Here is a 15,036-nt window from a genome sequence, read left to right on the forward strand (position 1 = left end):
GTTAAGCGTCTGGCTGATCTCACAGTCTGTGTGTTCGAGCCCCGCGTCGGGCTCTGTGCTGACCGCTCCAAGCCTGGAGCCTGCTTCGGATTCTGTGTCTCCCTCTCTCTCTGCCCCTCCCCTGCTCATGCTCTGTCTCTCTCTGTCACAAAAATAAATAAAAACGTTAAAAAAAAAATTTAAAAAAAAATAGCCAGACCACTCACTGATCATAATTGTAAGAAACTGACAAAACCAGACCATTTTAATGTTGTGAAATTGATTCAAACCTGCCTGATACGGCATTCCTTCACTGAGCTGAGGTCATATTATATTTAAAAAAATGCAAATAAATACATCGGACTGTGAGTCTTATTTCTATAATACACCCAGTGTTTAAAATAAGCTTCTCAAAGAGAAGTGGGTAACTTCAGAATACAGATCCAGACTTGACTATTACCCACTGAAGTATTCCGTGCCAGTCTGGGTGTCATTGCTGTTCTATAATTTTTGAATTTAACCTTTTCAGTCTTCCTATTGTATTATTTAAAATGGTTATGTCATACCTTATCCACTTACCTCCAGTCTCCACTTCTCCCCCTTTTTAGCCCCTGTGAATAGATGCCTTCTCTCTATTAAAATTAGAATGATTTATGGAAGGGTAATGGACCAAGCATAATTGGGTCCATCCACTGGAGGGCTGCATTAATTTTTCTATGTTTTATCTGGCTATTTCCCTGAATTTTCATCTTCCCTATCTCTCTTTGCTCCTGCCAAAAAAATCTCTCCTCTCAGATTAACTTGACTGAATCTCATCTTCTCCTGCTCCTCTGGAACCTGCTAAGTCATCATATCCTCTCTGTTCAGCTTCTTCTCTCTCTCCCTTTTCATGGGCTTGTTGCCTTGAGACATATTCGTGCCACACCCTCCTAATATAAACTCTCCTTTCCTCTCTTTCTACCTTATATTACCATGATACTTTCCTCTTTCTTGGACCCTACATTTCTGAAGTGAGTAGTATTTCCTCATTCCCCTTTCAATATTTAACCTCTCATTATTCCTCTTCACCCCCTGTTCCCAAACTTTATGTCTTGTGGCTTCTCAGTTGCATTTCCTGCCATTCGTCATTCCTCTCTTTGTGGCCCTAGCCCCCGCTTTGTCCTCTGTGATAATGGCTGTCCTCATTTTTGCCTTACATCCCACGCCCTTCCACCGAAGTCATTTTTCTTTCTAGCCTTCCCAGTTCACTTTTACACTAAATGCATTCTACAACTATCTTCTCTTTTTTACACTTTCTCCCTTCAGATTATTATCCATTCCCACAAATTCTAATATGTCTATCAACTCTCAAATTTGTTCAATGCCAAATTTGACCCTTCTTGGGTCATGGCTTGCATTTTCAATTGTTTGATGGTCACCCTCACCAAATTCATGTAAAATTAATTCGTTATGTTTCGGTCAGGCACATTTTTTCTAGTGCTTCGTATTTCTATCAGTTGAATTATCAGCTATATAACATTATCACTTCGATTTCACTCAACTACCTACCCACCCATGTTTACTCTAAATGTAATTGGATTCATATTCAAAAAGCATTTGTTCAGTCTAGCCACGCAGTAAAAAATTCTCCTAAATATACATACCTTATGTTTTCTTTATTGTCATTTATTTTTATGAGTAATATGAATGTTTAGTAAATATTATTAGTATGAAATGGGTTACTAGAAATAGTTGGATTTGATGGAAGAGTACTAATGGAAGAAGGGAATGGGTTTATAGTAATCTGACACGCAACTGTTGTTTAGGAACTAAGCAAATCTAATATCTAGTGTGGCATGAATCTTTTTTACAATAATTACTGCATTCTGCCTTTAGCGTCTTTTCAAGTTTATCTTATTTTATATCTCAGGTTGCAATGTTAACTGATAGTAGGGATTATGTCCTGTTCACCTTTGTTTTTTGTTTTTTGTTTTTTGTTTGTTGTTTTTTTTGTTGTTGTTTTTTGTTGTTGTTGTTAATATTTTATTTTTAAGTAATCTCTACACCAACGTGAGACTCAAACTCACAACCCTGAGAGTGAGTCACATGTTCTACCAGGGAGCCAGCCACGTACCCATAGCTCTGTTTTATCTATAGCCTCTAGAACATTCCCCTTATATAATAGGTAATCAATAGATAGTCACTAGCTTCACAAGGACACTCCGTTCTTAAGGTATTGTGGAAGAAACCACCCCCAAAATGGAACGGCTGATGGGAAGATTGCCGATCACGGAGTAAGGATTACAAAAAACAATCATTGCTTGCAGATACATTTTGTCCTAGGCCTGGACATAGCTGTGCATCCTCAGCAAGAAACAGGAAATGAATACTAGAAGTACATACAATTCTGCCCTGTGTTACCACCATGTGTTTCTTATATTCCATTGGTTTCCTTTGTGATTGACAAGCACAACATACTTAGCTTAACTATTCATTCTGGGAGTTCTTCCAGAAATATGAGCTTAGCTCACTTATGAAACTTGAGCAATTTCACTACATGATTATTACTAGTAATAACAACAATTAGTTAATAAAGAGAAACATTGATTCGGAACCAACAGAGCTCTGTGGAATCATTTGCTGTTTGAAACGTGATTGGATGTGGTGCCTGCAGAGCCCGTGAGCAGAGTGTAGACATTTTAAATCAGCCTGAGCCAAGAATTACGGACACAAACCTTAGGGGAACTAACTTCCAACTTTATAAATTTCCTTATAAATTTTCAGGGTTACCTTTTTGAAAATTTTCAAGAAATCCCAGCACCTTCCATTTCATTTTGGAACCTGGATTGTCTTAGAATCAAGCCACTGTTTTTATCTGACTTTTACAGTTGATTTCATGCTGCCTTTCCATTAGTTTTACTGGTCCCGGCTCTAGCACCGTGCCTAAAAATGCTGGCATGTCAAGAAAATCCAACTTTGGGGTCTTATTGCCAGCATGTTATGTATGATCTCATAGAGTGCTTAGTGGTTAAATGGATGGTCTTCGTTCATTGTGGCAATAGGAATTAGTTTTCAATATACTCATTTGTTGAAAACGAATGTGCCGGTGTAGGCTACTGCTTATGCCAGCAGTGTGTAAAATTACAAACACATTATAAGAAACCTTAGAACATGAAGACTTGACTTAAATCTTGAAGATATTTTTTTTAAGTTTATGTATTTTGAGAGAGAGAGAGAGGGCATGAGCAGGGGAGGGACAGAGAGAGTGGGAGAGAGAGAATCCCAAACACGCTCTGCATTGTCAGCAGAGAGCCCGAGGCAGGGCTCGAACTCACCAACTGTGAGATCATGACCTGAGATCATGTCCGACGCATAACCGACTGAGCCACCCAGGTGCCCCTTGGAGAGTTTTAAAATTAGTAGTTTGATATTTGATTTCTTAGACTCACACAGGAAGGATAGAATACTTACAGGAAAGAAGTGAAGGGGAGAAAAAGGAAAAGAAAAGAAAAATGTAAAAAAAAAAAAAAAGCCCTTCCTTTGAATTTTATTGCCTCTTTTAGCCTATATAGGCAAAGCAAAGCTCAGAATTCATTACCAAATATGTATCCCGTGAGCCTAAGTCCAATTAAATGTTAGTGTAAACATTTTCAAAATGACAAATAGCTAAATAAATGGAATAACGTTTCAAGTAACACTGGACAATAAAGATCAGAAAATGTTTGAATGTTATGACAGATTGTGAGCTCTTCAATGCCGGGAAAGATATTTTGCTTCATCTTGGTATCTATTCAGGAAGCTGGTATATTTTAGGTGAAGACATAAATGTGAATATGTTAATATATAATTTGATATAAATAGATATGTGAATACATGTATACAGTTTATATATAGCTATACTTAAGTATGTATAACATATAAACGCATATGTGAAATTTACAAAGGTGTAGTACCATCTCAACGAGCTTGTGTTTTCATGACCTTAATAGTCACAGCTGTATGCTTCTATTGCTCTGTGGAAACATGAAGAGTTAAATTCAGAAAAGTAAGACAAAGCGGGAGCCCAGCATTCCTTAGTGTGACACATTGGGAATATTCCTACAAAACAGAAATGTCTATGGCCTGATGTGTGTTACCTGAGAATATGGCCCCACAGAGATAACAGAATGAAGAAACATCTTGGTGACTTGCCTATTTTCAAGAGATGTGCTACAGTGTATTACAAATGGAAGGCATTCCTGCTCCAAAATAACACCCCCCCCCCACTCTTTATATAAAGTTAACCTCATATGTCTGTTTCTTTATAGAAAATTTTAAAGCCAGCTCCTAAAACACTTTGGAGATTTAATAAAGGTTTACCAAAAGGGTAGAATGGACTTTCTCCCCTGTTTATTAATCCTCCAAACCCAAGTCTTGTCTCACCTCCTCCTAGAGGCATCTAAAGTCCAGAAAGGGAAATTAAAAATCATCTTACTGGCTGTATTATTTTCGACACGAGAAAACTGAGACGGAGAGAGGTTAAGTGAATTACCTAAGGCCACACAGTCTGTTGCTCTGAGGCCAGAGCCTAAAACTTCCAGGCAAAGCCTACTCCATTTTCCTGGCTTCCTCGCCATCCCTAGTGAACTTCTCAGGCTTTGAAAATTACCAAAAAATGCAATAGGATGTTAGTATTCTGGGGAATGGGTGAAATGTTCCAGGACAAGCCGCCTTGCCTTCTCAGGAAGTGAGGCTTCCTGACAAAGAAAAGAGACGTAGGCGGCCCTTTGGAGGCAAGGCCTCCTTTGTCCTGGCTGGTTAATTCGAGGGGGTGATGATGAGAACGACAGCAGGGTAAGAACAACCTCCTTGCCAACATTATTATAGTCTACCTTTGGTATCAAGAATCGGTGTACGTTCTAGAACATTGATTTTGAAACCGGATCTCTAAATGGACTTCAGGAGTCAGTGTCTCCCACATAAAAATCTATGCAGAAATTTTCTCTTTTGCATTCATCTGGGATAAAATGCACTGACGTCCTCAAATTTTCTGAGGGTGTTATGAACCAAATAGGGGTTCAAAATCACTGATTTTACTTTCAACGAAGGTAAATGCTACGATACAAATTGTAATGTTGGGATCTTGTCTTTGGTATTTCCACCCTCTCCCTTCTGTAATGTTTTGCCTTTGTTAATACTCCGTTTGTATCATCCCTTACCATTTTGCGTACTCAGTATTCTCACTCTTTTTCTCCCTTTTAAAAGTTTATCTTCGAGGGAAAAAAAAAGTGCCCCAAACTTTAGACTCCCACTGAGACGGACGTCTTGGCTCAGTAATCCTTGGCTCTTTGCCATTCTCTCTTTTAGGCCAACTTGAATGATTCCAGAACTCTTTCTGTGTTTATCAATTTAACCTTCTAGAGAACATAGAGTTCTATCTGTGGGAGCGAGGTCACATTTCTATTAAGTTCTAAGAATTCTCTAATATCTCTTGAGATTTGTGTTGTTTGATCTTCAGTTTTTGAGAAGTCTGTTCTTAAATTCCCAAGCATAAGCCTCCTAGAGATTCAATGCAATCTCCATTCTAAAGGCATTTAGATTCTAAAGGCTTTTTTTTTTTTTTTACGGAACTAAGCAAAACATTCCTAAAATTTTTTCAGAATCAAAAAAGACCCTGAATTGTCAAAGAAATCTTGAGAAATAAGAACAAAGCAGAAGGTATCACACTTCCTGATTTCCAGCTATACTGCAAAGCTATAGTTGTCAAAACAGTATAGGACTAGCATGAAAATAGACAAATAGACCATGGAGCAGAATAGACAGCCCAGAAATAAACCTAAACATATAGGCAACTAATGTTTTACAAGGGAGCCAAGTATACTCAGTGGAGAAAAGACAATCTATTCAATAAATGCGTGCTGGAATAATTACATGTTTGCATGTAAAAGAGTAAAGCTGCACACCATTCACAAAAATTAACTCAAAGAAGGCTGGTGACTTAAGTGGAAGACCTGAAGCCATGCAACACCTAGAAGAAAACATAAAAATTAAGCTTCTTGATATAGATTTTGGTAATTTTTTTGGATATGACACCTAAATCATAAGGAACAACAACCACCACCACCTGAGATTACATCAAACTAAAAAGCTTCTGCACAGCAGAAGAAACCATCAACAAAGTGAAAAATAACCTACAGAATGGGAAAAAAAAACATTTGCACACCACATATATGATAAGAGGTTAATATCCAAAATATAGAAAAACTCGTATAACTCAATAGCAAAAAGTCCGTAACCCAATTAAAGAATGGGAAAGGGACTTGAATAGACATTTCCTGAAAGAAGACATATAAAAGGCCAATGGGTGCATGAGAAAATGCTCAACCTCACTGGTCATTAGGGAAATGCAGACTAAAACCACCGTGGGATATCCCCTCAGCCCTGTTGGAATGGCCATCATCAGAAAGATGAGAGATAACAAATGCTGGCATAAATGTGGAGAGAAGGGAACCCTTGTCCATTGTTGTTGAGACAGTAAGTTGGTACAGCCACTATGGAAAATAGTATGGAGGAACCTCAAAAAAAAAAAACAAATTAAAAAGAGAACTACCACATTATCCAACAATTCCATTGCTGGGGACAGTACAGCTACTATAAGCATCATGCTGTAAACAAACATTGCTTTGGAAACATAGGAAAGCTAAGCCTTGAAAATTTTATGGTACAGATTTTCCTTGACTCGCAATGGGGTTATGTCCCAATAAACCATTTTACATTGAAAATATCCCAAGTTGGAAAAAATGCATTTAATACACTTAACCTACCCAACATCATAGATTAGCCTTAAATGTGCTGAGAACATTTACGTGAGCCCACAGTTAAGCAAACTCATCTAATACAGAGACTGTTTTATACTAAAGTATTGAATGCCTCATGTAATTTATTGAATACCGTACTGGAAGTGAAATACGCAATAATTGCCTGAGTCTGGAATGATTGTCGGTATATTGGTCGCTTGCCACTGTGATCTGGGTGGCTGACCAGGGGCTGTGGCTTGCGGCCACCACCCAGCATCATGAGGAAATATCGCATAGCGTGGCAATAGTCTGGGGAAAAAGCTAAATTCGAAACTCAATGTACAATTTCTACTGATGGTGTACCACTTTAATGCCCTTGTAAGTCAAAAAATCATAAGCCAATGCACTATAAGTCAGGGAAGGTCTGTCTTCTGATGATATCTGAGTAGGGGAGGTGAGCGAGTAATAAGGTATAAAGTAATTTTAGTTTATTTTGATTTTGTTAGCTTTTTTGAGAAAGAAAATTTGCATATATCTAAGGTGCATAGCAAGATGTTCTGAGATATGCATACATTATGAGCTCATTACCACAATCAGACTAATTAATATATCCATCACCTCTCACAGCTACCTCTTTTTTTCTTGTGGTAAAGACACTGGAGACCTACCCTCTTGGTAAATTGCAAGTTTATGGCTCATTAGTGTTAATTCTAGTCACCATGCTGTACATTAGGTCTCCAGAATTTACTCGTAATATTACTTTTCTCCCACCTTCTCACCTCTGGTTACCACCATTCTACTGTCACTATGAGTTTGACTTCTTTTTAAACATTTTTTTTTTTAGATTCTACATATAAGTAAGAAAAGGACTTCCAGACTAGCCTGGATAAAACAGATTTGCTTTGGGAACAAAAGGAAGGAAGGTGGAGCACCTAGAGGAAGATAAGTTATGTGGGGCCACCTATTCTGGAATAAATTTAAACAGTGTTATCACTACAGATTTAGGTACAAAATAAGGCCTGTTTGCACTGGCTTTGGCAAAAAAGATGCTGGGGAAAGTGACTTGCCTACAAGACTGACCCCAGAGATACAAGTGGGTGAAAAAGATAGTATATGACTTGGCAAATAACTCGGGTGGCCAATGAATCAGGCATCAGAACAAAATGGTGGGGACTTCAGGCAAAGGTTAATTTTCAGATTTCTACAAGAAATTAAGGAGGCAATTATTATTTGTGAGAACTGCCCATGGATGTAAGATCTTTCACACTGATTTGGGTCTCGAGCAGAGCTCCAGGCTTAAAGTGAGACTGCGACAGGCCCAAGGGCCTCTCTCCCTGCCGAAAAGTAAACAAAATCCCAAATCAGAAACAGAGGACAGTGGAGAGAGGCCAAGACTTGGTTAGGTTGGAGAAGGGGTTTATCAGCCAAATAACTTGTATCTAGAACTATTTTCTGGAAATATAAATGTCTGGATGACCAAAGGGACACCGAAACTGTCACAGAAATCTAGCAGGTATGATTAGACCATTTTATTCCTTAGTCTAGAAGGGGCAACAATTTCTACTAATAAGGTCTACCAGGTGCGGAACAGAATAGAGACAATAGTTTACATCTTACGTGCTATGCTATTTAGGATTGACAAAATTCTGGTATGAGACAGATTGAGTCTATGGGTGGTAACACCGGTTGAACTGCTGTGAAGAACTTAGGGTGGCTAGATGCAGGGGAAATTCGTGAAGACTACAGAAAAGATGGAAGTCATGTTTTGGAAAGATTAGTCTAAATGAGACACGTAAAATATTCCTTAGGAGAAAAAGCTTAGGCTTAGGGGAGCCAATTTTTTAAAATATTTTTTTAATGTTTATGTTTATTTTTGACAGAGAGAGAGAGACAGAGCATGAGTGGGGGAGGGGCAGAGAGAGAGGGAGACACAGAATCCGAAACAGACTCCAGGCTCTGAGCTGTCAGCACAGAGCCCGACGCGGGGCTCGAACTCACACTGCGAGATCGTGACCTGAGCCGTAGTCGGACGCTCAACAGACTGAGCCACCCGAGCGCCCCGGGGAGCCAATTTATACACTGGAACATTACAGAAGACCAGGCATAGCCATAGAAATTGAGAAAGGGGGGAATGAACATGACATAAAAACTACATGTGAGTAGAAAAGCTTGCAAGTATCTGATTAAGAATTTGCTCATTTTGGCTAGTTTTCTGTCCCTTATGCATTTTAAAAGCTTGTTGTGTGCTCCGCACCTATAAGCATTGCTATATTAAAGGACGGTCATACACTGTCCAGGAGGTGTTTTTTCAGAGATTGTTACTTGCTCCCTGTTGTTGTACTTTGGTTATTTTATTACCCTGCTCATAGTGATATTTTGGACCCCCCACCTGGTGTGCTTTGATTTTTTTCCTTGGAGTAGCCCTGGAAAGGAAAACAGAGAGACAAACAGGAGACAAAAACATGCAAACACACAAACAAATAAACAAAAACAAAAAACTAAAGACTAAAAACAAAAAAAACCCCAAACACCGACTACAAGTAAAGACGAGGGTGGGGGGTGGTGTCGATGGAAGAGCACGGACAAAGAGAGAAAGGACAGGGACGGGGGGGGGGGTGGGTGGAGAAAAAATACACATTGACTAGGCGGGGAGACTAAAAGGCTTAATCCAAAGAGAGAGAAAGGAAAATAAAGAAGGAGGCGGGGAAAACGAAACACAGATAAAGTTACCCAGACAGAGAAAGTATAGGGCTTGATTATTCCAGAGAGAGAGAAAGGAGTATAAAGAAGGAGATGTAGAACATGTATCAAGAGAATGGATTAAATATCCCTGTTTAGACAGACCACTAACCAGAGTAACCAGCCTAGGGGAGGGAAGAGAGAAGGAGGCTGTTGTTTAAGATCGCGTTGGAAGTTCTAGCATCAGCAATCAGACAAAATGAAATCAAAGGCATCAAAATTGGCAAAGATGAAGTCAAGCTTTCACTTTTTGCAGATGATACTATACATGGAAAACCCGATAGACTCCACCAAAAGTCTGCTAGAACTGATAACATGAATTCAGCAAAGTCGCAGGATCCAAAATTAATGTACAGAAATCAGTTGCACGTTTACACACCAATAATGAAGCAACAGAAAGACGAATAAAGAAACAGATCCCATTCACAATTGCACCAAGAGTCATAAAATACCTAGGAATAACCTTAACCAAAGATGTAAAAGATCTGTATGCTGAAAACTACAGAAAGCTTATGAAGGAAATTGAAGAAGATACAAAGAAATGGAAAAACATTCCATGCTCATGGATTGGAAGAATAAATATTGTTAAAATGTCAATACTACCCAAAGCAATCTACAGATTCAATGCAATCCCAATAAAAATTGCACCAGCATTCTTCTCGAAGCTAGAACAAGCAATCCTAAAATTTGTATGGAACCACAAAAGACCCCGAAGAGCCAAAGTAATATTGAAGAAGAAAACCAAAGCGGGAGGCATCACAATCCCAGACTTTAGCCTCTACTACAAAGCTGTCATCATCAAGACAGCATGGTATTGGCACAAAAACAGACACGTAGACCAATGGAATAGAATAGAGATTCCAGAATTGGACCCAGAAATGTATGGCCAACTAATCTTTGACAAAGCAGGAAAGTATCCAATGGAAAAAAAGTCTCTTTAACAAATGGTGCTAGGAGAACTGGACAGCAACATGCAGAAGAATGAAACTAGACCACTTTCTTACACCATTCACAAAAATAAACTCAAAATGGATGAAGGACCTGAATGTGAAACAGGAAACCATCAAAAGCGTAGAGGAGAAAGCAGGGAAAAACCTCTCTGACCTCAGCCGCAGCAATTTCTTACTTGACACATCCCCAAAGGCAAGGGAATTAAAGGCAAAAATGAACTATTGGGACCTCATGAAGATAAAAACTTCTGCACTGCAAAGGAAACAATCAACAAAACTAAAAGGCAACCAACGGAATGGGAAAAGATATTTGCAAATAACATATCGGACAAAGGGCTAGTATCCAAAATCTGTAAAGAACTCACCAAACTCCACACCTGAAAAACAAAAAATCCAGTAAAGAAATGGGCAGAAGACATCCAAAGACACTTTTCTAAAGAAGACATCCAGATGGCCAATAGGTGCATGAAAAGATGCTCAACATCACTCATCATCAGGGAAATAAAAATCAAAGCCACACTGAGATACCACCTCACGCTGGTCAGAGTGACTAAAATTAACAACTCAGCAAATAACAGATGCTGGGAGGATGTGGAGAAACGGGAACCCTCTTGCACCGTTGGTGGGAATGCAAACTGGTGCAACCGCTCTGGAAAACAGTGTGGAGGTTCCTCAAAAAATTAAAAATAGATCTACCCTATGACCCAGCAATAGCACTGCTAGGAATTGACCCAAGGGATACAGGAGTGCTGATGCACAGGGGCACTTGTATCCCAATGTTTATAGCAGCACTTTCAACAATAGCCAAATTATGGAAAGAGCCTAAATGTCCACAACTGATGAATGGATAAAGAAGATGTGGTTTATAAACACAATGGAATACTACTTGGCAACGAGAAAGAATGAAATATGGCCTTTTGTAGCAACATGGATAGAACTGGAGAGTGTTATGGTAAGTGAAATAAGTCATACAGAGAAAGACAGATACCTTGTTTTCACTCATATGTGGATCTTGAGAAATTTAACAGAAGACCGGGGGGAGGGGAAGGGGGCAAAAAAAAAAAAAAGTTACAGAGATGGAAGGAGGAAAACCATAAGAGACTCTTGAATACTGAGAACAAACTGAGGGTTGACTGGGGGGGGGGGTGCGGAGAGGGGAAAGTGGGTGATGGGCATTAAGGAGGGCACCTGTTGGGATGAGCACTGGGTATTGTATGGAGACCAATTTGACAATAAATTTTATATATATATATATATATGTACATAATATGTATGTATGTATGTGTATATATATATATATGTATGTGTATATATTTATAAAGAGTGTAGGTACAGATGAGTCATTATATAATTTACCATCCAAATCAAGCCATATTGAGAGTAAAAAGTGGTAATACCAATAGGTAGGCAAAGACAACAGGAGTAAATGGGGGCTGTCCTGGCATATTTAGATGTATGGTCTGGATATGGGGTCAAAGTACAAGAAGGATTCTTGGGTTTGATCAGCTCATAGGAAAATCCAATCCAGCATACAGGGAAATAGCACTTTGAATTTACTCACCCTTTGTGTGGTATGGGATCACAGGGGTGTTAAATCACCTAAGTATGTGTTATTTCTACTTTTTAGACCCATTTTGTTATACCAGCTACTATGACTCATACATGAAGTGTTAGTATTGTAATGCTCAAGGCTTTGCACTCATACTAACTAGTTCAAAAACTATCTGAAAGAGAGTTTCCCAAACCATACTGGAAGAAATGCTACCTGAAATAATATGGTGTTTTAAAACATGTTCTCAAATTCTTTGACATTCCTTCCATGAAGAAGAGTCTAATTCCCTCCTCTTAGTGACTTGCCTCTAATAAATAGAATATGGTAGAAATTTTACTGCATGCTTTTTTAGGGTAGGTTATAGATACAACTTCCCCCCAGGTCTCTCTTGGGACACTTTCCCTTGGAACTGAGAGGCAGTGCTCGGAGGGAATGTCCAGGCCATGTAGGGAGACGTTAGGCATGTGGCCCAGCTGATACCCAGCTTGGGTCCCAGGCAACGGCCAGCACTGACCTCCAGACACGGAGAAAATGATCCTTCTCGTGTTTCAAGCCCCAGCTGCTGTCACACTGCGATTGTATGAGATCCCAAGCAAGAACTGCCTAGCCCAGGCAAATCCCCGAAATGTGAGGGATAACAACACTCATATATGATCGTTTTATAAGTATCGGTGGGTGTGAGATGGTATATTACACAGCAAAAGATAACTGGAATAGATGGAAACTATTCTTCCACTAAAAAAAAAGAGTTCCATGACCAAATATCTTCCGGCAATTCTAGATACTATCTCGGCATGTCACCAGATATAGTAACATTGAAGTTTCTGATGGGTCTTACAGTCGAGAAAGATGATCTGTCGTAACTGGTGCCTTCAATGACCACCTCTGCCCCACCATTTTGGTGGAAACAATTCGTAATATCAAAAGAATCACACATTTTCACAGAGAGTATTGAAAAAAAAAAAAAACTAGAAAAGCTCTCTATTTCTATTCGGTATTGCAGGCTGTTACCGAATTATCTCATTACGAGCTAAATTCACGCTCTTATGTGCATCGCTATCTTTCTAATTTGGCCAAAATAGATACTGTTCAACTGAATAAAACCTTTTGCTCCAATTCACCAAATGTCCTTTCTGGACCAGTCAAGGTCTTTATCTGAAGAATGGGCTAGACAGAACCCAGGGGTGACAGCCCAGATTATTAGGCTGGAACAGAATAAAACTCAAGTCTGTGGGTAGCCTAAGCCCAAATGATCTACCTAGATGTCTCGCGAGTCTCTAGCTCTGATCTCAAAATGCCATCTGAAGTTTATGAGAAGTAAAGATCAGCAGGCTGAAACAATGCTGGAACAATAGTAAGGTGCACAGAACCATGATAATAAGCACGTAGGGCTCTGGGAGACGGTGATGAGTAATACACAATTCAGTCTGAGATCTAGCTTTAACGAGAAACAATAACGACAAGTGTGCATTAGTCACGACTCACTTTGTAATCTGATTTAAGCCACACCCTCTTATGTCAGATGTGGCCAGCCCTGTTCCTCTTTTCCATCCACAATTGGTGGGAACAGATGGCTCAGAGAGATTTGTTTTGTAAGATGAGCTTCTGAATATTCTAGTGCACTTTTTTACGTGAGCTCTACCTCTAAGCACAAGGCCTTCAAATCCTTTATCTATCACAGTGTTAAGGGATGCCAACCTCTCTCAGTCCACGCTGACAAATCTCATGCCCTGGCCCTCGTCTGTTTCTGCCTAAATTAACAGATGAGAAAGGCTATAACTGGAGCAGAGATTTGAAGGGGGAAAAAAAAGTTCTTGACTGAGAGGTAGGAAGACTAAGTTTATTTCCTTTTTTGGCAAAAACTGATGGTGGGATTTTTTTTTTTTTTTAAGTGACTTGGCCTCACCAACTTCAGCTTTCTTAGGAAAATAAGTGGGTTTAGCTCAAAGGCTCCCTAAGGATTCTTCCCACCGAACTTGTCATTCGGTAGCTCAGATCCCTGGTGCATTCAGCAGCACTCTGTTGGGGTTAAAAATGGTATGTTGTGTTGTGAAAAGTGGGTTTGATTTTCACAGCTCAGTTTTTCCCCTTCCTGGTTCTATCTTCTCCGTCTCCTCCACCGATTTCAAATTCTCTTCTCCCCACACACACTATGTGCTAACTTTGCCCCGACCGGCCTCCCTGGACTTCCTGTCCCTTTTACTTTTCATTAGTTCTAAATTCTAAATATCTTGTCCTCATTTCCTCATCGGCTCCTCTCTCTCAACCTTCAGGCTTGTATCCAGGTTGTTAGCAATCACTGGAACTGTTGCTTATGTCCTCAGCCTGCTTCTTCCTCTCTAAGCATTGTATCTTCTTACGACAAGTGCGTCCTGCCTGGACAGAAAGACTAACCCAAACATGACCAATGGCGATATTGCCTCTTCCCTGCCATCTTCTCCCATCTGTGGTATGCTATCTAGGATTGCCTACCCTTGATTATAAAGTCTCAGAGGAGGAGAATGTTCTGCACTTGAGTGCTGGGCGTATGAGAACTGAATTCTCAGGCTTATTTGTTACGGGCTGTGTGATCTCCGGCAAGGAACTGCTGTATGACCTGGGCAAATTTATGTTAATGATACCTGTAATATATTAGCTGTTTTCCTACCTTGCTCGAGTTTCTTCAAAGCAGCTGGCACTGTGCTTATAACAAGAGGGTAATCTGTAATCACTTATGAAGTGAATGAATGAAACTGGTTAAAAAATAGGAATCTCAAAAAAAAAAAAGATACGAAAACCAATGAAGCATTAAGAGTGTCATTTTCAGTTAATAAATGGAACAGAGAGACGCATTCACCTGCTAATTGACTGACTTCTCTAAGAAAAGCCAAAGTTTTGAAAAAGTCAGTAAGATTTCTCTGTAGCTCCCACTTTTCATGGTTCTTTTGAAATGTTCTAAATCCCACACCTTCACAGAAGGTGTATGTAAGGTTTCGAAACGGAAGTAAAATAAGACATGCTTCTGGAAAATATCACTATGCTAAGAATTAGTTGATTGCAAATTTGCAGGTGACCATCAGGT

This window comes from Panthera onca, chromosome B1, assembly GCF_046562875.1.
Source record: "Panthera onca isolate mPanOnc1 chromosome B1, mPanOnc1 haplotype 2, whole genome shotgun sequence".
NCBI lineage: Eukaryota > Metazoa > Chordata > Mammalia > Carnivora > Felidae > Panthera > Panthera onca.